Source organism: Lepeophtheirus salmonis, chromosome 6 (assembly GCF_016086655.4).
Source record: "Lepeophtheirus salmonis chromosome 6, UVic_Lsal_1.4, whole genome shotgun sequence".
NCBI classification, from domain to species: domain Eukaryota; kingdom Metazoa; phylum Arthropoda; class Copepoda; order Siphonostomatoida; family Caligidae; genus Lepeophtheirus; species Lepeophtheirus salmonis.
Genome location: NC_052136.2, coordinates 50,883,697 through 50,911,400, shown reverse-complemented (window position 1 = coordinate 50,911,400; position 27,704 = coordinate 50,883,697). Strand labels below are relative to the sequence as shown.

General features: G+C 31.1%; 1 protein-coding gene across 1 annotated transcript in view; it reads left to right on the top strand.

Moving 5' to 3' along the window:
• Positions 1-23,691: 23,691 nt before the first annotated feature.
• Positions 23,692-27,704, top strand: part of LOC121120523 (uncharacterized) — a 222,038-nt gene continuing 218,025 nt past the window's right edge. The window contains exon 1 of the mRNA XM_040715404.2: positions 23,692-23,833. The gene's annotated coding sequence lies outside the window, so the exon portion shown is untranslated. The remainder of the gene's footprint in view (positions 23,834-27,704) is intronic.

Sequence of the window (27,704 nt, the reverse complement as noted above, 5' to 3'; positions counted from 1 at the left end):
GTTTATGAGTTCTCTTTAATTCTATTTTTTTATCTTATTGATTTTTTTCGGTTTTATTTTGGACATGCAAATGCCATTTTGTTATTGTGATTGTTGTCAGGTGAGTAGAAATTTCAAAATCCTTCCTATTATTAGTTGTAGAACTATTATTGGTCTGTATTACAAACTATTGTAAGGAATAAAAATGTGGGGAATCTGTAGAAAATTTGATTTTCTGAGTATTATTTAAATTTTTACTATAATATGCACCTCTTTCTGGAGAGATAAGTAAAACTCACAGGCAACAGAAGCTTATTCAATGCATCATCTTCAGTTCTGTTAGCAAGATAAACTCTATATCAACATAAATAATAAATTAAGATCTAGTTGTAAGTTTATTTTTTTCACATGAGCGTTTCATGTTAAGAAAAAATAATGTCCACTTATTTTTAATATATAACTGATTTCTTCGATGTAATGACTGTTTTTTATTATAAAAATATACCTAATATTGTAATAATGGTGTATATCCCCTATCCAAAGAAAATTGAAAAATATTCACAAATGTTAGATGCAGTTGTTCAAACTTACAACTACAAGTCAACTATTAGTAATAGTTGTCTACCGTATCATATTCATAAACGTAGATAGATATTCACCTATTTTTTTCAAGAAATCCATTTTCTTTCTACCCTGGTCATCAAATGGAAAATGTAACGATGTCATTAAAAACCACTGTTAGTTGTTTCGAGGCAAAAGGAGAAAATGTTGCCTCTTCTTCTGGACTTTTTTTTTTTTTCAACATTCTTTATTTGGTTTATATGTTATATAGAACATACATATATAAATAAACCGGAGCAATTGCGTAAAAAGTACATAAATAAACATTATAGTTTATACTTAATACTCCGGTGTAGAATTTCAACTGTCAATGTTAAAGAAAAAACGGTTAACATGCAAATTAACAATTATGATAAACATTTGTTCAAATTTCTTAACACCCTTTTTAAATTACTTCGATGATTCCGTAAAGTTGATGGAAGGTACTGGATTCTTTCCCCTGCAAAATTTTACGACTCACCTCCTGGTTTAGGAATTTTCATACATAGCGGGTTGAAGCTGCCAAGATGATAACTCTTAACTCATCCTCCTGAATAGGCTGATAGTTAATTAGTCGGCTGGCGATGAGGGCTTTACAATTAAGAATTGCAACGTCCAGAGACCTTGTTACCTCAGAAGTTCCAAACTTCCTTTTTGAAATTCCACCCTTCCTTTTTGAAATTCCAAAAAGAACAAGACCTTTAACATATTTTTCTTCCCATTCGTCATAGATGTCATAGATGGCAGGTCAGTCCACAAACGCCTGAAGTGTGTTATTATATAGTTTTCCGCAGTCCTTGCAGGGGTAAGTATATTTATTACAATCTGTGGAGATTTGTAACTGCACGGTAAACTTTTATCATCAGTAGACACTATTTTTCTTTTCCAACCCATTGAGAGGCCCAAACGCTACAATTCAGCTCCCAAAGACCATTCACAGCTGCATCAAATTTTAGGGGGACCATCTTAACGTGCCAAGGGCATGACATTGAATAATATTTTGAAGAATTATCAAGTGGAAATATTATTCTACCATCGTTGAGGAATTCTTCCAAATTTAAATTATGAAATATTAAAATATCTCGTGTGATTACGTGTTCTTCCAAAATTGTGGGGTCCTTTAAAGTTGTAAAAATAACTTTTTATTTATATTTTACCGAATTATATCAGAGGTTGAATCATTTCTAAATGAAGGGTTGAGCATCCAAATTATTTTTAGAGCTGAGCCCAAAACTAGAGAGATCAAAGATGTAATTTTGTTGGTCAGATTAGGTCCCATCATAGCCAAATGTACAGTTCTCGGTTCATTATACTTCTTCTCCATTCTACCATTTTTGAAGTAAATTTTCGGGACAATACGAGATAGTTGGGCTACTCTACCACCTATGTGGGATTTAGGTCTTTTCATGGCTTCGATATAATTCTTATTAAACAAACCATTAATCTATTTTTTTCTTCTAGAATAGCTTTTTCATCCTGTTTTGCTGTAGCCTTATATAAAATTAAAGGTATTACCAAATTGTTAAAAAAGTTAACTCTTTTTCGAAGGTTGTATCTTTTCCAAAAAGAAATTATTTTGTTAACAGACGTCCGAATTTCGTTCCAATTATCTTCATAAATACCACTGCTATTCCATTTTATACCCAAAATTTTCACCATTCTTCTAACTTCATAACTTCCGACTTTAAGATCTTCATCAGGCTTCCAGGAGTGTAAAAGTAAGATAGAGGTCTAATTTTTCTTCACAGCCAATTCTGTTTTTTCTTGAAACTTCCGAAAATAATTCATTAAGACTTTTATTTTGGCAATTAGCTGAGACTAAGAATTCGCCTCTACGGTTAAAGTTACATATCTGCATACAAATTAATAATATGCTGAGATCCCTCAAAGTTAATCCTAAAGCCTGTGTACCTCTTTTTAACACCTAAAACGAGTTCTTCGATTATAGCTATGAAAAGAAGAAAAGCCGAGGGGCGTTCCTGACATTAGCTCTTTTCTAGTCCATCCAATGAGATTGTTTAAGTGCCGTTATATAGCAAGGCACTTACAGGGTTTTAAAAAAAAGTTTCGGAATAAACTTTTTGCAGATCTAAGAATTTGCCTATGTGAAATAGAGTCGAAAGCTTTGCAGAAGTCTATTTCTATTATTGCCCCAAAACTTCTTACTAATTTCCACTGTGCCAATTGCAATTGCATTGAAAAAGCGTTGATACAGTTGAACATTCCTTCATTATTGATGAACTAACGAGGATAAATTTCCCTCAAGTCTTTTGTGAGGCCGTGAAAATCTTGTTGATTGAATCAGAATTAATCTTTGATATTATTAGAGTCCAACAGTAAGGCTACAGGGGTGTGTAAGACAAAAGTATCCTGTGAGATCCAACTTTTAAGTTATCGTTAAAACATGTAACAAAAATAGTTTAAACAAATCTATTTTATAGTATAATTTTTGAATAATTACAAAAAATGTTGAATACCTATCCACATTATATAACAATCAAACAAAGTATTATCTTTAAAAAAATTATATATCAAAAGGCATGATAGAAGATTAACTTTTGATAGTTCGTAATACTTTGTCTGAAAGTATGTGAAGTTAAAATATATGCATGAAAGGTATTTCAAAGTGAAGAAATTTAATACATTTTAAATTACAAAGATATATTTCTACACTTTATGCATTAGTTATCCGATTTTCATTTGTAAGAAATGTTATATGACGAGTTGCCCCCCCCCCTCTTTCCAGATCTCCCCATTTTAACTTATACGGAATATCTCTACACAGACCCCCTTCAAAAGGGAGTAAAAGATTTAACGTTCAGTACTTTTGGAGTGGTGCCCTCTGAGAAGGACTGGCTCATAATGACCCGGCAGTAGATGATATTATAAAGTTGGACCACATAAAAATATATTTCCTTAATCAATTTTAACTTATTGATTTAAACAGAGTAGCAGCTGTTCCACGTCTTTTTTTTAGTAAAAATATGGGAGAATTACATCAACATGTAATTAATGTTCTTCTTTTATTGTTTGCTTAATCATATATTATTTATTCTACAAATACTTTGCTTGGTTTAATCATAGTTTTACTCGTTATTTTTAATATTTATATCTAGGAGTCTTTCAAGCTAATAGGATTTTAAAATTGAATGTATTAAAATAATTATTATTGCTCAGTCGAAGAAAGAAATTAATAGATGAATAAAAAAAATGACGCATTGATTTTTAATTTTGGCAATAATCCGAATTTAAAGTAGTTTTGCATTAATACATTGCATTCAAATGAATACCAATATACTCCGACGTATAAAAATTGACTCCTTCTTAATCAGTTATATATAAATGAAAAGACTAGTTATTCATGCATCAAATGAGGTCAATAGAACAGTGACTAAGCTTCCTTTAAATTAATATTTTAAGTTAGCGGGATGTCATTTGATGAATTTCAAAGCCAAAATTGTGTCTCACAATCCTCACACTTTACCTAGTTTTCTTTTTATAAGCAAATAATGTTTCTTCTCTATGAGTGGATTTATTGCTTCACCAGTAAATTAATATTTGAAATTTCTTGGAATCACAGTTTTTTTAACCTACTTCAAAACTAATTTCATTTTTTGACCAGTTGTTGAAATATTGACACATGCCTCTTATTAACGACAACAATTCTAGTACAGCTCTGAACCATATACAGAAGGCCGGCGCAAGTCCCCTGACTCTCAAAATGTATCATATGAACATATATCTACAGGGTCGACGCGTTTTTGACACATTTAAAATAAATAGCAAAACAATATTTTAAATCTTTAATTATTTATTAAAACAACAAATTCAAAAACTATTGGCCACTGAGGGTGTCTACTGGAGTAGAATTCCAAGCCACCCTCAGTGGCCATGACCTCCTCCAGCCTGCAACTGAACCTGTTGGAGGCGTGCTCAACCTCATCCCTGGGCAAGTTGCTGAAAATCACAATGATACACTACTTTAACTCGGGCACCGTGTTGAACGAGGTTCAGTTAGTGTCCTGTTCAACTGCACTCCACAAGTAAAAGTAACAGGGATTGCAGTTGGGGCTGTTGAGAGGCCAGATGTTGGGGCTGGTGTAGTCCACAAAGTTCTTGGACACCCACATCTGAGACTTGTAGGCTAAAAAAATCAAAAACAAATGACAAATAGGTCTGATGGATGGTCTTCACTGTTCCTCACTATGAAGGCACACTTCATGATGTAACAGTCCTTAAAACCAGTACAAATCATGACAATCGTGCGGTGATTCCTTTCCACTGGCTGGACTGGTTAACATCGTGGATTCCATTGTTGTCTGCACCATGTGTCCTCAACAACTGACCCAATATTTTGGAAAAATGCAACAGTAATTTACTGCTACCTAATGGTCATTATGTGCAATAATATCAAGTGTCGAATATATCGCGTCGACCCTGTATACTTAGTATAAAAATATTTACAGATTACCCCCTTAGAAACAAAAATCCATACATCTATCATCCTTTATTCAATTTTGAGGTATATATTTAATAGTTTCTTCATGCTCAAAAACAGTCTTTGTTGAAATCCTTTTGTGAAAGAAATTAAAAACTTTTTAATTACTTATATTTGTAACATTTTAACACTAACAATAAGCATTTGGTCGTGCACATACCTAATATGACCATCATAATATGAATGTTATGCTACAATTTTGCATTTTTTATTTATTTTTGAGACTTTGTATAATTATAAAAGCATACAAGGTTTAATTTTTCCTCCTTCGTCATGTAGGTAACCTTAATCAACAAGAATCTTTTCAGAAGAAGGAACTCAAGTAGAAAAAATATTCATCATATAACCTTACATTAAAATTGGATTACATGTAATATATGTATGTATATTTTACGTCAAGATTCAACATAAAAGTTCTATAAAGTTAATTCAAATTTATATTTATTTCCTTTTGCAGGCATATATTAGAGACCAATATACTTTTTTGTGTCTCAAGATTGATTTAATATGTCAAGGAACAGAGTTAAGATTAATATTCTTCCCTGCAATTTTTATAATGGTTCGTATTAAGTAGAAGATTTATGTACATATAAAAAGGTACTTTTTTTAATATAATGAGTACTTTTTTTTAGAACTTTTTTTCAAGTATATTGTAAAAAATAAAATAGAAAAAGTAGGTGTTCCATCAAGTATTTTAAGGAAAGTTCCCGTATTTTTAGCTATTATGAGCTGATATATACCCATAAATATATGTCAACTAACAATTGCAACTTGAGAAATTACTAAGTAATCAAAATGAATCTGGAACAAGGCACATACAATAAAAAAAGTAGATAATGATTTGTAGTGGTTGAATTATGTTGTGACTCATTTTACGTTATGAATCATTAGTCGATTAGATAGCTGTAATGTCCTTATATTTAACTGCCGACATATAAAATTTTGTTTCTATATAAATATAATTCGAAAGTATTGATTCATGGTTACAATAATTAAATGAAGTATTTGAAACTGGTATTTTTTAATTAAATAAGAAATGGGATTTGAATAACTATTACTTACTTTTCGCGATCTACTTGTTTATGACACGTCTTGTATATACAAAGTATCCTGTAATTCAATGAAGTTAAAATTGATGTTGAACATTCTCATCACTAAGTACTATTTGATGGAAATTTTAAGTTCCGAAAAAAAACAAAAAAATCATTTGTTTTATGATCAATACATATTATTAAATGTTTATTTAATTAACAATACGTTATTTGACATGTAAAATTTTTAATCAATAATATATTTTTTGATATATTAAAAGTTATTATACAATTGTAATGAAGTTTATTGTCCAGGGCTTATAGTATATCGCAACCTTTCCTTAAGAAATAAACTTTTAATGAGATCCAAAATGAGTTGGTAATTCGACAATTATTTCCAACAATGTTATTACTATTTTATTATAATTTTTGTGAATTGCCCACAACTTAACAAGTGCTAATTTGAATTCAACCATTCAACATTCAAACTCTGGTAAGAGGAAAAATCCAAATCCAAAAAAAAAAAAGAAGAAATAATTGTATGTTAATTAAATAAAACCGTGAATAATTATACAATTAAATAAGAGGTAATTCAATATACTATTTGAATAGTATTCAGGTATGAAGAAGTGAATATTTTAAAGTGTAATATCCCTCAAGACAATCCATTATCGTTTGATGTATCGTTACTTTTTCTTTTGTATGTACATGTGAAGTTTTAATTCTTTAGTTGATTTATAAATTTTCATATAAAACGATTTTCAAAGTTATAATTATATCATTTATTTCTTTGATTTTTCTACAAAAAAAAAATATATATAACACATAAACTAATTATAATTAATAGTTAATTAATCTAAAAAATGTCAACATCACTACATGGTAAAATAAGGTTATTGATTACTCATTCTATTTGAGTTGAACATTTGGTTAGATAAAAAGAGACCAAGCAAATGATCATTGATTTAAAACTAACAGTGCATACAAACTTTTTTTCCCACATAAAAAAAGTCAATTGTAATCTAATCAAATTATTACCTGGGAATTATTATTATTAATACAATTATATTTTTTGGTTTATAAATATTTGTATTTTTATCATTTCTGACTCAAGCATTCCAATACTATTTAATAAATTTACATGATCAACGAGTGTTCCAAAAGTCTTGGAATGTTATTGAAATGAAAGCTTAAGAGATTGTAAGGATATTGTTTGAATTTTTTTGTATTGCGACAGTTTTAGATGTGAAATTAGCTGTTTATGGAAGATTAAGTTGTTTAAAGTGGAAAATGGAATCCAAAATAAAGTAGGTTGCCGTTCCAGTCCACAACGATTACACCAACATCATGAACATATTCTCAGTAAGCAACCAGAAGGTCTGTAGGGCATATAAGGAGGTTTATTACTTAGGATCCCGTTTTCCAGGGATTTATATATAGCTTTTATATCCCTCATTTTGGCCGTTTGTAACTGGATCTTCAGTGATGGTTTTTTCATATCTGAAGAATATACCTATTTCCAAGATGTTTAAAATCATTTAGAATGTATTTCAGCACAAGTATTTTTTTGTGCTTGACTAAATAAAGGTCGTCTTTGAAGCAATAAAGACTTATTACCAGGAATTTTTACGGCTTTTGACACTGTGTATTTGGCAATAGTTTTTTTTATACATTGATTTTTCTTGGAAGGCCTGTCGGATACCTTCTGGAGTTAATTTGATTTGTTGAACAGTTTGAAGTTCATTTTTAGTGTTATTTCCAGCTTCAAGTCGTTTTCTGATCCTCTAGACCAGGGAGGGCTAACCTTTTATTATAGGAGTTGTATTGCAAGTTGAAATATTGTAATTGACCAAAGAACCTATTAAATTAAATTTAATAAAAAATGGCTTGATAAAACAAAACTATTAATTACATATTTATTTCAAATTTAGGCAAAATGCATTTTTTCAAGGTCAAACTGCATCAAAAAGGCTTGTTTCTTTTTAAACTAAAATTTTTCATGTGTTACATATTTGAATGTATAATATTATTACTATGTGTGGAATAAATGTTTCTCAATAGGTGGGCCGCTACCCAAAAGTGGTTCACAGATCTTGTATAGGTAGGTTGGAGAGAGTTGATCAAAATTTAAATATCAGATGTTTTTATAACCTCTGTACTGAATATTTCAGTACAGAGGTTATCTTGTATAGGTAGGTTGGAGAGAGTTGATCAAAATTTAAATATCAGATGTTTTTATAACCTCTGTACTGAATATTTCAAAGTGGTAATTCTTGGAAGAGTTGTACGGATCCTGTTGTAAAAAATATTACACATAGTCGATATTCTTTTTATTCGTATTACAACTAATTTGGATTCTTGAAGAGTCAAAAAAGTCCTATTTTTGTCATTCTTAAGTTAACATTAAATAAGTTATATATTTTTAGTATATCCAGAATAATATAAGCTTAAAAATATTATTTTAAAATTATTTTTTAGGGTTAAGTTTAAAGTCATATTTAGTTCATCCATAAATAATCAAGGAAAAAGGTATAATAAAAAGAAATTACCCTGATATACATCTTTAATCAACAGTTTAGTTTAATTGTAGTAAAAAATGGTATTTTATGTAGATATTGAAATATCTGTATATTTTAATCTTGTATAATATGTTACAAATTATAAAACTTGTGTTTCGTTATAATAAACTCAAAAATAATGAACAAATTATAAAATGACTTACTTTAGGGTGTAAAGAAAATCAGAAAAATAATACAAGTTTGGTTATTTTGAAGAGTTTATTTATTTAGAGTAGTTACATATAAAAACATATCATGACAATGATTGGTAGCAGTGTAATATGTCCTCTGAATAGTTCCATGAAGACGGATACGCCTTGAAATTATAACGAATATGGCATAATATCGGGATGCAGCTGCGATCAGAATAGCTCTGGTTTATTCGACTCTGATAAGTTCAACTACTGCAAACTTCTCTGTAAACATAATTTTATAGCTTGATAAGAAAACTCATTAGTTTTGTTTTAAAGTTGCTTTTTTCCTTCTTATCTTATGACGCTATTGACATTTATAGTTGGTGTAAGAATATATATATATATTATTTAAGTTAAATTTGTCTGTTTGTCTCGTGTCAACAAGCGTGTGTCTCACAGGCGTTTGGCATGTTGGATCGAGCATCTGCCCCATATGAAAAAAGAGAATATATGTAAAGAAATATTTTTATTTATATATCAAAGTTTGTTTGTCTTGGGAAGGACTCATTTTTCACAATAATAATGAATTAAAAATTAAACAAACATTAAAAAACAACAAAAAATATGGTCAGTTTTATGTTTCCTCATAAAGTGTATTAAAAAAGCAAACGGGTGTGAGAGGACATACTTGTATTCATATAAGGAAAAAAACAACTTAGTTTGATGTTTACGCCTAATAACTCTGAGTAATGCCTTTTACTCCTCTAGTATATGCAGGATGCGCAAACTATCTGTGCCGTAAAAATGATTTTTTTCTTCAAACGCAATTTTCTGTCCAACCAGTTGTTAGATTTAAGAAATAAAACCAGATTCTGACAGTTTGACGAATTCTCCTTTTTTTTAATACTAAAATAACCATCAGGTTCAATTACAATCTCTATACAAGGCCCCGCATACAAAAATCAATCAGATTCAAATCTGGATAATTAGAGATCAAATATCCGGCAAGATGAAGTTGTCAAAATGGTTTTGGAGATATGTGATACTTTTTTCGAGCATGAAGTTGAGTGTTTTAGAGGCCTTCAATTCCCTCTTAGCATTTTCCCACGAACGTGTTGCTGAGTCCCAGTGTTGGAACAACTGTTTAGTTGTATTTTCAGGCGTAGATTTTCTAGGAGGGATGCCTTTTCCAAATATATGGGACAACGAATTCGTCAATTAGGTTTATTTTTTTCCAACTCGTGCAGGATTAAACAAGCTATACAACAACAAAAATCAGCTACCTAAGTGCCTGTGTTTGTCCAATAAACTACGCCAAAGTGGTAGCATAAGATAGCTTGCGCACCCTGTATGTATATAAATAAATATATTTTTTCTTAATTAATTATTTAATAAACAAGAAAAATATCATATTTTTGCAAGAAGTATATTTTTTTGTGAGAAAGACATGATTTTTTTAAGAAAAAAAAAAAGTACCTTCATTAAATATTTTTACAGGAATTTAATATAAATAACGTGAAAAAAGATTAATTACTACATTGAGCTTTTTTAGCAACTTTTGGTTCGGCAGTCAGCACAAACAACTCTTCTAGCATATTCAGTGACATATTAGGATTTGAAGTCAAAGAAAGGGAAATTGCCTCAGGCTTGTTGGAAAAACTTGAGACATAATATATGTATAAGAAATTAAAAAGAGATATATTTTTTTTTTTCTGATTTGTTGCAGAAAGAAAATAAGCATCTGAACCTTTAAAGTTTAAATGGTTAGTTTGTTATAGGATCACAAATAAAGTAATATGTATATATTTTTATTAAACTAATTCTAGTATCAATTATACAAATATTAAACTATTATTTTCTAACAATAGTTAGCAAATAATGTTATTGTTTCAACTTCCTTCATCAATGGGACCAGCTGGCTCAAAAAATTAATGATGTGAAGTTGATAATACCACTAAACTATCATTAAATTTGGTAAGATATTTGTACCAAAAGTTGTGTATAGTTTTGAACTTTTCTTCAGAATAATCACGCCTCTTTATCGCCTGTTATGTTAATTAATATGTCAAAAATCGAATTCCGTGTCCATTTCTTATTAGTACCATTGAAAAGGAATAATAATAATCTTCCATTTTGATATTCCATATTGTAATTGTAAAGTAAAATAAATAATAAACAGAGTATGTTTGGAAAAAAATGAACTTCATCAATATAAAATACACTATTTATAACTTATTTAAATACAGCATCGTTCATTTAAATCCTGACTACATTTAATTGCGTCCTGGTGAATGAGGGAAGCAAGTACAGGTTTAAAATTTTATTTAAAAGTGTTTATATTACATAATGAAAAACTCATAGAGTGCGTTTGCCATTTTTGCAAAATTATTCGCTTGATACTAGGCCTAGAGGATTTGCAAGCCATGGTCACTTCCGCAGGGGAGACTTTGTTCTAGTACTTGATGATAGAGGACTTCAAGGATTGGATGCTGTTGTGTAAATTGGCAGAGGCCTTCCTTTCTAACTCTTCATAAAAGAAGTAATCTATTGGATTCATATAGGGAATTCAGAGGGCAAGATCTGGGTGTCCGAAATGTGTACTCCATTTCTTTCAACAAGTTTTGGGTCTTGTGAGAGGGGCCGAGTGTTGTGGAAACAGGAACTAGACACCATTGGCCTTAGCTTTTATCCAAGGTATCACATGGCCAGACAGGATCTCGGCACCAACCTCTCTTTTGGGTCAAAGAAGATAGGGGGGGGGGAATGGCTCTGCTGTTGGTCCAATGACCTTAATGGTCATGATCATTTAGGTAGTGAAATGTAAGGGTGTTTTCAACCAAGGCAATCCTCTCCAGGTTTTTGAAAAAATATATTCTATGTTGTCAACGGTACTGTTAGTGTCAAATCTCGGAGTCTTAGAAAAACAAATCTTTGTACAGCTGCCCAGTCACTAGATATTGTACTGATGGAACCACTGGAGATATCAGAAGCAAATATAAGGATGACATAGATTGACGATTTTGTGACAAATCTCTTCCATTCTAATTGAGACCTTCTACTAATACCAATAAATAACTTCCCATATATCTTTGGAAAAATGTCGGCCAGTAAAGATAATCCCCCTCCTAATGGATTACGCGGTCTTTTGAATGCAAAAATATACCTATTATGAAAAAGTATTTTAAGCCAAACTTCTTCCTCATTCATGTCTTTCTCAGCAACTGATGGGACGGCGGACGCAACATACATTATTTGAGAAACACGTTTGGTATAATACAGTTCGATTCTTTTTTTCAAGTTAAATTTACGATATTCATATTACAATCTTTGTGCAAAAGAAATTAAGTTCGACCAATTGGAGTGACAGGGTCCTTCAGAGTTCCATACAATCCCAAAAAATTTCACATTGTTATCACATATTCACAAGTGTGGATAACCATAGAGGCCAACGGTTTCCATTACTCTAAATGGATAATTAAGGTTTTGTCCCCTATGATTTTCAATCCTGATTTTACTGAACATCAATTCTCTTCAACAGGTGAGATTCTGAATTCGCCTACACAATGAGGGTGAGGTTCCAAAATTTAAAAAATTAGGAATCCCATCTTTGGAACAAACCGTGAAAATTTTAACTTAGATGGAATCTAGACCAGAGGCATTACTCTCCCTATAATATTTGCCAACATAATCCGAAAGTTTTTTTTGTAGGAAAACACAGAGCGATCTTTTTCCTTTTTTGGCCTAGGAAAGTTGTTTCTAGGCCTCGAATAACTTCTTGTAAATGTTCATGAAAAATAATTAGTTATCAATTTTGGATCTGTGTGTTCTTTCTTTCCGATCATAATTTTTTTCATTTTTTTTACTGAAAAATTATTTGTAGAATGCACAATTTTGAGTTTTTTCATGGGGATGCCTTCGTTGTATACTTTCTAGACATTTCTTCTTCGGCGATCTCAGACACTTGAATAAAGTATTTATTGTAATAGTTTTTACAAATAAACAGTCGTCATTTAATAACTTTTCTATATCTTCTTGAAACTGCTTCTCCCTCTTCTTTTTTAAATTCAAATAATACAGTGTGGTGTCTCGAATAACTTTTGGGAATATTCTAGGGAACTTACTGCAGGAGAATGATGGATGAAATGAAATTCTTAATTTATTACTGAGTTTTTTTTAGGGAATTTTAAAAACCTTCCTTGTTGGTACAACCAAAAATCCTAATTCTAATATCTTGTGATCAGACGATGATTCGAATCGGTTGGAGACTCCTTTCAAAAACGAAAAAAGAAGCAAAGAAATAAAAGCATGATTTAAACACTCTTTTTCACTTTGTTCGCTTTTTTTTTTCTCGGTAAAGTATTGTCCTTCTTCATTATTGGTCTCAGTTGCTTCAACCAAAATGAAGAAAATTGATCTTGGTATCCTTTATTTCTTCTACCCTGTTACTCACAACAGTCCTTTCAACGCTTTCCTCAGAATTAATCACAGTTCCTGACGTTGGGCCTATACTTTTGATCATTTTCATATGATCATACCATTTAATAAATCTGTTCATACATTCCCTTGCATAATCTCCTGTCTTATAAGATTTTGCACAGGCCTTGCCTTGCATAGGTTATTCTGGGTTTGAAAACCTTAATGGAAATTAAACCAGGTATTTCTTAAGGTAGCCTCTAGCATAAAATTCCCGTTCCTCACACCTTTAAGTCTCCCGTCTTGAAAACAACATTACCTAGCTTTTACAACTATGTCTCCAAAATCTTTAATAACATCTCCAACATCACCCGGACTAACATCCTCATGTGGAGAGTGTATGTAAATATTTTTATTATATTTTATTGAATTCCATCCTCGTCCTTACGTTGAGCCTTTAGACCCCTAAAAGACCCTTAAGAGTACATCAAATTCCTTTGCTCTTTTGTAATAACGAATTCATCTTCACCATGTGTCAAAGCTACTTCAATATCAATTGCATCTTTTAGTTACAAAAAAAAAAAAAACCAATCTTTTATTGGCCAGGGCATACTCGAATTCTCTGGAATTTTTTTTTCCTATAACTTAAGAATTCTAAAAACGATATGTTAACTTTAGTAGGTCTGTTAGGAAACTGGTCATTTACCATAGATTTCACGACAAAAAACAGCACTCATTTTACCAAACATAAAAAAGATAATCTTGAATTTGTTATGATAACCTTTTTTTGGGGCGGGGAGGGGAAACTAACATGGTCGTAAGGGTTAAGATTATGCTAGGTTCTTTAATTTCTGTGAAAAGTTCTTATATAAATTGCGAGGAGGGGGGTAGAAATAGAAAGTAAATTTACAGCGTACTTTCTTCATGAATCATATTAAATTGCAAGATCAAAATTTCATGGCTAATTTCGTCTATAAACTTCTAAATTTCAATTTAATTCATTAAAATCAAAGTTATACGATTTAGTGAGTTGGGAAAGAAGTAGAAAATGTTTTTGTCAAATTTTCTATAATTATCAAATTAGATAGAATTTTAAAGATAGTTGAATAATTTAAGACTAGAACGACGAGGGTATCATTCTTGATACCCATTTGGGATTCAATGAAATATTGTGAGAAACTTCTTGATTGTATTTTTTTATAAGTTTATGAATTCTCTTAATTCATTTTATTAATCACAAAAAACTAAATCAGAAATTAAAATTAGTATTCGTTTCGTTTGTAAAGTGAACACTACCTAGACAGACGTGGGTATCATATTTGATACCCAATCATTTCAAATAATATGTTTGTTCTACAATTATGTATGAACAGGCTCAAGCCTGTTTGAACTGTCTGAAGCAAGTTCGAACATGAATAAACTTCTCTAGATAGGAATCGTGTACATTTCTAGTATAAATATAAACGTAGATTTTTCTGAACTATCCATTCTGCTTCAACCTTTTATTGTGCAAGGATTTCCAAGAAAAAATTATCCATTGAATAAATAAGACATTATCTTGAGTGCACATCGTACTCCGATTCAGAAGGTGAGGATTTCGAATTGGAAAAAGATAATGAATATGTCCAACCACCTCAATCAAGTTCTTCTGATTCTGATGACTATTCTGATGTTTTTGACAAGCCTGTCAGTAAGTAATTATCTTGAATACCATTATTAGTTTTGCTATATACTAGATGTATTTATTAACAACTAATTGGTATATTTAACATTTCAAGAAATGCCAGGATGCAATCAAGTGACTCAATTCCCGTCTTCTAAGAAACATAAATCCACCGACTTAATAGAAGAGTCAATGTATGTTGGGAAGGACAACACAATCAGGTCCATCAACATTTGCAAAACGTAACATAATTACACATAAAACATTATCAGCTTTTGAACTCTTGATCGATAATTATATTATTGATCACATTGTAAAATGTACAATAGTTGAGGCTCGTTCAAAACTTAAGAATGCTGTATGGACAACCAGCAAACGAGAAATACTCCAACTGATTGCAATAATGTATGAGAGAGGAATCTTAACCAAAAGGGCAGCCGACAGAAGTCATTTGGTCAAGAAAATTGGGGATCAATCTCTTTAGGAATACTAACCCCCGCGACAGGTATAAGGAATTATTGAGATATATCCACTTTGATATTCGTTCCACAAGATCACAAAGACTTCAAAACGACAAGTTCGCCTTGGTTTTAATGGTATGGGATCGATTTGTCGAAAATTGTAAGTCATCATACAGACCAGGGGAAAATATTACCATTGATGAGCAACTATTCCCAACAAAAGCGAAATATCCATTTACCCAATATATGGCTAAAAAGCCTGATAAATTTGTTATAAAATTTTGGTTAGCAGTTGATGCATCGTCCAAATACTTGGTAAATGGATTTCATTATAAAGGAAAATATTCTCAAAGGCCAGCAAATAAATCTTTATCAGAATATGTCGTAATGAAGCTAATGGAACCATAAAGGGATGAATGTTACAACAGATAATTTATTTACGTCATTGTCTCTTGCAAATGAACTTCAGAAAAATAGGACGACTATTTTAGGAACGATGAATTGTTCTCGCCAAGAAATACCTCCTGAACTAAAAGCAACCCAACAAACACTATTTTCAAGCTTAATCTTTGGCAAAACATTGACTTCTTATCAAGGGGGAAAAAAATGTTTTAATTTGGAGCTTTGCTCACAAAAGTGTTAAAGTTATAGATGTACGAAAAAAGTTACAGGAATCAATCCAGTATTATAATGAAACTAAGTATGGAGTTGATACTCTAGATCAATTGGCAAGACTTTATTCTACCAAAATGTCCTCTCGCCGATGGCCTTTACAAGTTTTTTATAATATTTTGGATTTTGCTGGTATAAATGCTGTTATCTTGTACAGAGAAGTGACTGGTAAGAAAGTAACTCTTCGCTAGTTTTAGAATGATTTGATTACCGAACTTATTGCTGAAAATAATGAATCAAAGGATGATATAGAAGAAAATAATCAATTATTTCAATCACAATCAAACTGTTCAACTAAAAATAGAAGCTGGTGTACAGTCAATTATACAAGAAAATCACGGCGCTTAGCCAACAAAATCTGTTGTAAATTTAAGAGATTCGTATGCAAGCCTTGTATTGGGACTGAAAGAACAATTGTTACTTATAAAAAATGCTAATTTCTTTATATGTGTTATTATAAAAGTTATGTTTATTGTTTTAAATAAATAATAAATCTTCGGAGAAAATAATAATTACCACATTACTTTTAATTTTATCAACCACTAACAGTTACAAATATTAAAAAGTTAATGGGTATCATTTTTGATATCAACCATCGTTTAAGGGGGGTCTTTACTATTCGTCGTTCTAGTGTTATAAGATACGGGATAAAAAAACAAAAAACTGTAGTACTAATTTATACGTAAAATATATATGAAATTATGTATAGTTAAATATTTAATCTTGCGATTGGGGAAGAAAATATTAATATTTGAAATTTGCCACAGATTCAAATATTCAAAATTCAATGCAAATCCAAATGAGTATCTGAATATTTTATAAATGAAGATAATTTGATTCTATGAATGTGAGTATTCTATATACATTTTACTAGTACATTTCTAAAGTTACAAAGAGAAACGCAATTACATAAGCACAAAATAAAATCATTTTTTATGGCTAAATTTATTTACTGTGTGAGCCCCTTATATTTACTTTCCATGGTCTAAGTAATATCATAAATTAGAAATTCCCATTTATTTATTTTTTGTCTTGTTTATTTTAATATTGCTCCGTGGATTTTCCTTCCTTTGCATTTAGAGAAAAAATAATGTCGTATTGTATGCCTTTGTACATAAAGACAAATGTATTTTCGTTCCAAATTTCCAAAGCTATACATCAAGACTTTAAGAAATGCTTATTCCTATTATTATTAATCACCTTTTTAAATCAAATTTAAGTAATTACTGGGCCGTGCAGAATTATTTACCGATTATTGTTCAGAACATATTGCGGACAATAATGACATTTCGAATGACTTGAGAAACAATTTATTCATACATTTAGAATAATAAAATAGTTTGTGATCAAATTTGATCAATGTAGCCACCATTTGACTCAATGACACTGGTCAGGCGACGTCTGAAGCTGCCACTGACTTGCTGGATGTAATCGGCGTCCATGGAGGCCCAGGCCTTGTTGACAGCAGCCTTTAAGGCATTTATGTTCTTGTGTCGTTTTTTGCAGGCCTTGGTCTCCAAGTGCGCCTAGATAGAGAAGAGTAGTGGGTTCAGATCTTCAGATCTGGGCTCTGAAGGGGCCAGTAGTCCTTGGCCAAAAGTTCATGTTGTCTTTGAGCTACTCCTGAGTTTTCTTGGAAGCATGGGCGGGTGCTCCATCTTGTTGAAAACCCCAAGGAGAGTTGCCGACTATGGATTTTATCCACGGAAGGACCCTGGACGCCAGAATCTTCACACAATCCTCTGCTGTTAATCTGAGCCAGTGAGGAACCATACCGGCTTCATGGCCTTCCCGTTGGATCTCCAAACATCTCCAAAGTTCACAACACGGTCATTTTGCCTGTTGAAAACAGGATCGACGGTAAAAGTTTTCCCATCTGAAAAAATGATGATGGGTCCAGATGTGCTCTTGATATCATTCAAGATTTTCTTGGCACGCTCAAGTCTGACTTCTCGCTGACGTTCAGTTAGCAGAGGGCGTTCAGTACGCCCCAGGGACTTTCCTCCAGCCCTTTTCAATGCCCTTGAAACAGTTGATCTCTACGTTCCCATCTTTCTGGCCATGTCGGCAATGGACCTGTTAGGAGTCCTCTTGAACACTGCCTTTACTTGCCTTGTTGAGACAGTGGGCTTCCTTCCAGCCCCAAGGGAATGCTTGAGATCACCCCCAGCCTCCAAGCGCTTGGAAACGTTGTAAATGGTCTTCAACGAGGCCCCAACCTGTTCTTTAATGTTGTTATGAGGTACTCCCGCTCGGAGGAGGGCTGCAATTCCGATCCTCTTTGTTTCCTGATTGGACATGGTCTCACGTGTGGAAGTTGTTACGCTCTCACAGGAAGGATTTCTGTTTATTTTAACAGTAAAAATACAAAACAATCAGATTGGTTGCCACAAAACATCTTAAAAAGTATATTTACATCATCGGTAAATAATTTTGCACGGCCAGGCATAGATAAATAAATAAAACAGTTCTAAAATACTATGGTCGACTTGAATTAATTTCATTATGAAAATAATCCAATAATTCTATACCATACTTAAACTTCAGACTGTGCAAAATTGCAAACAAATAATACAAAATTTATTTCACATCTATGTAAATGGTAATTTTATTGAAAAATGGAGAAAGCAAAACCAAGACTGATTAGTTCTAGACTAAATGTTGGTCTAGAATAGAAATGAGTTTTCCTTATTTTTTTCTCGAACTGAGAAGACATTTAAGAGGCAGATAACAGAAATTATTAACATGTAGTGAATAAGTCTTGCACCATCTTGCATACTGTACTCCAATTTAATCTGAATAAACTCAAATGAACTCAGACATTGATGACATCATAGATAGATTTATTAAGAATTTATCAGGAACATTTTTTGTGATTTGGCCATTGGTTGAAATGACATCATCTAAGCTTGCTGGAAGGCTGTGCACACAAGTAAGATGTAGTTTCGGCTGATCTTAATCCCCCCCCCCTTATTCATAGAGGACTTGAAGTCGTATTGTTGCTGTAGCGGACTCAGCAGGCTTTGTACCATACTTACCTCTAGATACTGTAATCCAGCAGGTTGAGCTCCAAGGTTGCCAAAAGTTAATCAAGTAAACTCTATAATTATCTACTCTTGCCATAATCCAAAGAAAATATCTTTCTTATGCAAATTCAATTTAAAAATATCTGATAGGATCAAGTCATAGATAATTTATTCCGTTGAGGATTGTTAGATAGAGTGAGTTCCCTCTTGATCCCCTTACTAACCAAATATAGATTAAATTCATTCGATATGTACTCTCCTCAATTATCCAAACGTAGAGATTTCAACATTTTTCGAGTTTCTTTCTCCACTGAATATTTTCCAATGCTTCAATTTCATTTAATATGAATCTTTATTAAATAGGTATATCTAAGGTTAATAGAAATACAAGGTAGGACCATCATGTAATCGAACTTGCTAGAATTTTCAATCTGATGTAATGACAGGCAGATTTTGACAAAATACGCAATCACTCATAGTTTATGACGTCACTATTACTAAATTTTTTAATTTAAGGTATTGTACCGACTGCTGGGTAAGAAAAAAAGATTTTGACAAAACACACAACCACTTATTTACTATGACGTCAATATTAAAACTTTGGTTGAAGATAAACATCAGTCGTACACGCGTTATGGTATAACCTTGTATTTTTATTAACCTTGAGTATATCCCAGTAAGTTTTGCTTTGTAATCAATTAATGTAATAAAGTGAAGACATAATTTCAGAGAAGGTGTCTGTATGCATCCAGACAGATCCAAATGTACTAATTTAAAGACATCTTTAATTATCTTCCTTGGTTGTTGCAGAAACAGTCTCTGACCATACTTCATCTCAATACAAGGTTCGCATAAATGATACAACATAGTTTCCATAACCAACCCTTGACTAGATCTTTCTTAATAATTTCTCTGATTCCAGATACCCCGACTGAGTGGGACAGTGAAATTTTCTGCATCCTTAAAATTAACTTTTTTCCCGCTTTTTAAGGTTTCAGGTGACATTTCAACCAATTTTCCAATACATGTCTTATTTTTTATACGCATAGTTTTGATTAGGTCAAAATCGGACAAAAAATGAATGAACATGTATAAATAGGGAAAAAAGTTTTTGGTTCTTATCGACGCGGATGTTTACCCTAAAACATCCACACATTGTCGGTGTGACTATGAGGACAGTCTGGACCATAAGGTGGCCAAGGAGAATAGGGAAGGAGTAAAAAGGAAGGCAGGAAATGGAAGAATTGGTTTGAAGCGAGATGAAACATTTCTCAAGTCCTGGGAGGCCAAGATCAAGGAAGATCCAATAGCATAAATCCGACGCTTGGCTGACGAGATCACCATCAGGAGGGCAGTTCATGAAAAACTCGGCCTTAAGAGCTTTGTCAGGACTACAAGACATCTCCTCACCGACAGGATGAAGGCCTTAAGGCTTGAGAGATGCAAAAAAGTTTTTAATTACTTGAAGAGTCATCTGTCGACTGGGAAGATCTTCTCAAACAAGAAGATCTTCACAGTTCACCTTGTGTTGAGGCTGTGATAGAGAATGGAGGTAGCCATATTGAATAATTCTTGCCAAGATTGAGAGCTAAAAAAATTTTCAATAATATTTTTCATTATACGTACTTGTACGTACTTTTCTAATAAAAAAGTTATTAGGGTTTTGGTTTTGCTTCGTGATCGTGTCGCAGGCGTTGATGCAACTTTTTGAAATCAGTCCCTTTCACCATATTCACTCTTTATTTCAATTTTCGCCACATAAGATTATAAAAACATTACTCTTGAAGCATCTTCCATGGAATTCTTAAGTACATAGAACTCTATTAATGCCACTTTGTATTCCCTTTTTACCTACTTGAGTACTTAATTTTTATTTGGATAACTTTTTTTTTGTAATACTCTGGAAACATTAAACAATATCCATGGTAAGTAAGGAGTTTTTTATGTAAAAACTATTTTTTAGAATAAAATTTGTAATTAAAGAATATTAGGAAGATCAATCTTGTATGAAATTTGTAGTTTGCATTTTTAAAATGTCAAACACCATATATTTGAGACCTAATTTATAATATAAGAAAAAATCATGAAAGTTGTCCAAAGTTACGAAATCAGTTGACTATTTCTGGTAGAACTTGATTCTCCCAATAGTTCTACCGTTACTTGGTCCACACGAGCCTTTAAACTACAACAATAGGTTATTAAAACAAGACGAACTACTCAAATATGACGGACTTACATCTTTTGGACAACTTAGACAATACCGAAAACCAACTCTCACCTCGTAGAATTTCCAGATAAGATGTCACGTCATGAAGCTTCAAAGTTATGCAAAGCTGTTAGGAGCCACACATTCCTGGTTTCTTGGCAATTTGAAATGTTCCCGACAGATTGGTTAAAATGGTAATAGCTAGGATTTTAAGGCATAACGACACCAGAGATTTGTTGAAGAAACAGCTACTTCATAGTGACGGTGCTATTGACGACTCCGTTCTCATTAATGCAACACTTATCTTAAATAGCACCTTTACAAACTCAAATCAGAAGCTGTTTTGATACTGCTTGGTGACGGGCTCTCTCTTTACGAATTCCAAACACTCCTTGGAAGAAGAAAGAAAATGTAGTTTCTCTAAAGATGAAGTCCTCTCTCCTCTTCCCGGGTTGCAGGGAGTTATTGGAGCTACGAGGCATGTTGTAGGAAAGGGTTAAGGAAGGCTACGCAGTAACACTGAAGGAGAGGGACTGGCATGGTGATGTCTCCAGAAGCTGTCGAAAAAATGGATATCGAGGGAGAGCTTTTTTTTTGTTTACCCAAATAAATGCCACAGAGTCCAATTAAACTCCTCCGTTAAACTGTCTCACAAGAGTGACAAATGTTTTCATTTCTTGTTTTGTTTTTACTCGTTTTTGCCGTCTTTTTTTGATAATTGATTTGTTTTATGTGAGAGGGAGAAATAGAAGAAGGGTAGCTGGGAGAAGAAATGGAAAGAAGAAAAAAAAAAAAAGAATAAAATTACCACTTTAATAACTTAAATTTTCGTAATTTCATACACATTTTAGAAGCTTCCTAGTCAAAATGAATGGATTTGTAAAGATCCCTTTTATTATAATTTAATTTGTGTATGTTAATATGTATTTTATTACTTATATGAACTTATTTTACTTTTTAATGATTTTACTCGCTGTTTTTTTTGAAAATAAATAATAGTAATAAAAGAAATCACTAATTTGGGAAAATCTGACGACATTATCTAACTTATATGTACATAAAAAATGATCCGTTCTGAAGAAAATTGCATCTCCTCTCTGAGACTATTTTAAAATATTCCAAACGTTGAATGATACTTCTTGTACATATGATAAGACATGAAGTGTGCATGGTCTATCTGAAGTATCGATGATAAGATAAACATTACCCATTCCTATGACATCTCAGCAACCTCACAACTCCAAATGTTATCATTAAGAATATTTCATTTTTTTATCTTTTCAAAAACATTTTCATCAAAATCCATATGATTTGTTGTGCCTAAATCAATATCCCACTCCTTTGAATTTAATTTAACTAACGAGGCAAATGGTTAAACTTTAATTCCGTAATAATTTCTTGAATCAGAGCTTCTACTCGTTGTTTTCATCCAATGAACTTTCTTCAATCCTGGAGGGAACTCAATCGTATAATTTTGTGCTTGGTGACAATCTCTTTTCTTGGGCCCAGGTTTGTCAAAGCCAAAATATTTCAGGAATTGTCCACTCCCAGTGGATAAAAACTTTTCTGGCTCTTTAGAAGTATTATCTTCTATCTTCCTTTCAGTCTTCAGAATGCGCTCCAAAACTATTTCCCGCTTTCATATCTCCGGATGAGCCTCCAATACCGCCACAAGCATGTTAAAATCTTCAGGCACACTACCTAATAGATGCAAAACCTAGTTCTTCTAATCGATCTTCAGCCCTATTACTTCAAGTTTATAAAGCTTTGATGTTAATTTGATATAAACACTCTGTACGTATATATACCGGTGCATCCGGAGGCCTATATTTAGGGCATGCTTTTCTTTTAATTCAATTGTTAATTAAAATTAAATTTTGCTTAATTTTTTTAAATAATCAATAGCTATCTACAAAAAAATTTCATTTCTTGAGAAAAAAAATTAAATATTTAAGTATTTGCTCTAACCAATTTTATAAGAAAATAAATATCAAAAAAAATTTTACCCCTATTTTTGCATAAAATTTTTTCCTCCTAACAAAAAAAAATACAGTATAAAAACAAAAAAAAGTTTTTAGGGGGCTACAGCTTGTCCAGCCAACTCCCTACAGATACTCCTTATATATATATTTTTTTGAAAAATGTATGGGCCAATTGAAAGGGTTAAATCTTAACTTTTTATCAAAAAAAGTTAACATGGAAAATAATGTATTTTTATCCTGTTTTTTTTTTATACATATGGAAGTATTACGAAAGTTAATCGATAAGGACGGCGCTACAAGCTACTTGGTGAGGGTATTTAGAAACAAGGGGTCTCCTCTTTTGCTTCTTTCTTCTTCTTTTTCTTCCCCTCTCTTGACGTATCTTCAAAAAAAAAAAAAAGGAAGAAGAAAAAAAAAAGAAGGATTTTGAAGTGCGGAACATACTGAAACTCTTTTTATTACAAATATATATATATATATATAAAAGAACGAGAAAGAAGGAATAGAACCAGTTAGTTTTGAGACTTTCACTCGTCGGCTCTCTCTATATTTATATTAAAACATAAATAATTTGTGATTTACCATCTTAGCTTCACTTGGATAATTTATGGTAAGCATAATTTAAAAAAATTGGAAGCCATCTTGATTTATAAAAAAAAAATCTACCAAATTTGTTTTTTTTTTCATTTTTACTTCATGTTTGACATGTGTTTTTTATACTAATATAATTACATATATTGCAATGGAGTTGTAAATTCTAATCATTTTATAGTGTGTGAGTTTTTTGTAGTTGAAAATAGTGTTTATTTCTAAAGTTGTAGTCATTATATAGATATGAGTATTAAGTGGAACCACGTGTGCGTTTTCTCATAAAGACGGATTTATTAAGAAGTTACAATGAGAAGGTCGTTGCTGGCCCCAGAGTAGATTGGCGTTGATTTTTTATATTCACAGCTGATTGTAGCAAATGAAACGTCATGACAACTAAACTACTCTCCTTTAAATTATTTTTCCAATTGTTAGGTATTTTTTTACATACAGAAAATGCATTGAATAAACAACTAAATTTAAGCCAATGTTGGTATAACAAATATATATATATAACCTTTTGTTACATTGAATTATAATTGAAAGCTTTTTTTTTGCCTTAAAGAAAAAAATAAGTAAGGAGATAAAGAATTCATTAATCCTCTCATAGGTGACGAATTAAATATTTTTCTTATAATACTTTTAGTTCTTTTTAGAAGTTAGAAATGAAGGTAATTAATCTATTTACCTTGTACATTTTCACATTACTATTTCATTAAGATCCTTTTGCTTCATTTTTATGGCTTAGAAAGGTCTGAAATATTTTATTTACTCATACAAAATTAAATATATATTTTTTTTGTTGAAGAAAAAGTTATCGAAATTTAAAAGTTTTTTTTTAATAAAAAAACTTGATAAATTCTTGGAGTTTGTTTGATTATTTAAATACAGACAATGCATAAAGCTTAAAGTCATTCTAAAGAGGAATGATTTTTACTTGTTAATTATATGAGGGTATTCAAATGACTTCTCTGTTAGCATTCTTTTCATAATTTTTCAATTATGTTACATAACTTTTTTTTCAACCAGTATCATTTTATTCTGGTACTCAATTAATAGAAATACAAAAATAGTAAAAGTATCCAAGTACATAGAAAAATATAAAGACCATTTAAATTTTCTAAGAACAATAAAACGACACACAAAAAAAAAGAAACAAAATAAGTCAAAACTCTAATTCATTAAAATAGTCCATTGAATCTTTCCTAATAACAGCTCCAAGCACCTTGATCCTTGATTTCGCATGCAGGGAATATATTGAGTTGATGTCATTAGTATTTTATATTAGCTCGGATTTTTCTATATTAATTTTTAGGGCTGACAAAATCTCGAACCATGACAGAAGCCTATATATTTCAATGATAGATGCTATCGTTAAAACTATGATTGCTGATGTATCATCTGCATAATCATAAATGGATTCACAACCACTAATCCTTGTTTGTTTTTTCAATACTTCGTTATCCCTCATTTGTAACAATAAGGGGAAAAAAATTGCTGCTATGGGATCTCTTTGCTTGTATCCGCATTCCTCATTTGTCTTATAGATTTTTTTTAAGTGCACAAAAATTAATGGAATATAATAAATTGTCAATTTGATCATTTTTTTTTTTTTGAAAAAAAAAAAATCTTTATTAATATTTATGATCCATCTTCTATCTAACATGTTTTGGAAGTTTATATATATATATCAAGATATGTAAAATTTAAAGATATGTTTTATGAATAAAGTATATAAAACTTAATATAAACTCCACTTTATTGTTATTTTATTAGATTTACTTTTTACACTTAATGTAAAAAAAAAAAAAAAAAAAACTACATACCATATCATCATATGATGTTTTTCTCAAATTATATTATATGTACAAAACTAAAAAAAAAAAAAATGATAACAAAATTTCAATTACTATATGAATTAGTGTTTTTTAAAAAATTTGGTCTTCTTAATAAAAAAGTAAATATTTTTTGTCAATTTTTACAAGGATATATTTTTTACATTTAATTAACATATGTTATATAAGATTTCGATTTAGAAAAAGGCTACATATACTTTTTTTTCTTTTTGATAACTGTTTAATCAAATCAATTTTTTTCATTTGATTTTTTATGACATTATCATAATAAAAAGTATAGTTGGAAATATTTCTTTAATATAAATAAATACATTTTATTTGACATTGGCTTTTTTTAAAATTATTAACAACTTGCTTGATTAAGTAGTGATAGAAAAATGTTCCTTCAAATTAAGTCTAATAAAAGAGTGCGAATTTCATTTTTAAAATTACCTTTAAATTAAATTCATTTTTATTATTTTAGCGCATGACCATAAAAAAAATTACAGTTCCAAACCTTCAAACGTAAGTCAAAAATTCATTGAACAATTTTTTTACTTCAATTGTCAAAAAATGTACTATTTATACTGTTAAAAAGCTTCCTTTTTAAAACCGGCTGTTTTGCTTCTGATATGATCTTGTTTCTCTTGGAACAAGATTTTTCTTTAATAATGTCTTAAAGTAGGTCGCATATTCTTTATTTCTTCTATAAATATTTAACTTTTTAACTGACGTCACATTTTGTTTAATAAAACAAAAGTGAATACATTTTGGAATCATCCCCACATATGAAAGATATACATATTTTCGTACAATTGTTCTTCATTTTTTTAGTAGTGCAAAATACAAATTTTAGTTTTGTATTTATATAAGTTAGTCTCTATAGGCTAATGAGTATCAAAATTTCAAGGGAACTCCAATATATATACTGTGATAATGAAGCGTGAAGAAGTATTATCTACAGGGCTTGGAAGCTATCTGTGCCGTAAACACAATTTTCACCAGCCAGATTAATAAAATCACCAACAGCCTCAATTACAGTTTCCATACGAGGCCGAAAGCGTAATCAGGCCTTCGTTACTTAGTCCCTTGGCAAATCCTGGAATACTTTATCAATTTGACTGATAAGTTTGTAATTGGTGTTACAGGGATTCACTTGGTTTGTCTCGATCTCAACACACAAGGAAAAAAATCCATCAGAGAATCCGTGGATTCCAAGGAAAACTGTGCCTTTTCCAAAATATTTGGAATAACGAATTTTTAAATAAATATAATTTTATTCCAGCTAGTGCAGGTTTGAACAAGGCATCCAACAAAAAAATCAGTTTCTTAAGTAACAATTTTTCCCCAAGAGAGGGCACCAAAGTGGGGACATACATAGCTTATGTACCCTGTATATACATATGCAGTCTCTCACGTATGTATAATAAAAACAAAGGATAGTTTTTGTCTCTTGAATTCATGTTGTAATATTGCAAAAAAAAAAAAAAGAGCCAAAAAATATATTAATTTATATAGAACCAAAGAGATTACTAATGGAGTTGTATAATTTATCATGCCTTTAAGCAAACACAAAATTCATATATCTATTATGCAAATGTATACATGATTACATACATATATAACAGTGTGTCCATACCAATGTTGTAACATCAGCATACAATCGTTGTTCTTGAAGAATTCATTAGGTTTGTAGAAAAAATGGGTATATAATAGGAGCAATGTATCATATAAATTTGACATTTTCCTTTGCATATCCCTCGACTATATGTAGAATATACATTTGTATTTAACTTGTATAGTGGTATAACAAAAAAAAGTTTTTAGCCTTGACGTCAAATAAAATGTCAAAATTATAAGGGATGTTATTAAAAAAACTATCATTTGGTGAATTTTTATTCATTCTTACAAAATATTAAAAATGTTGCATTTTTTTCCAAAAATCCAAAACAAATCTTCAAGTCATAAAATAAAATAAGTATGTGTAAAAAGATATTGCAATATTCTTCTCATTTTGCATCATTTTTAATCAAAATAAAGAAACTGCGTCATATTATT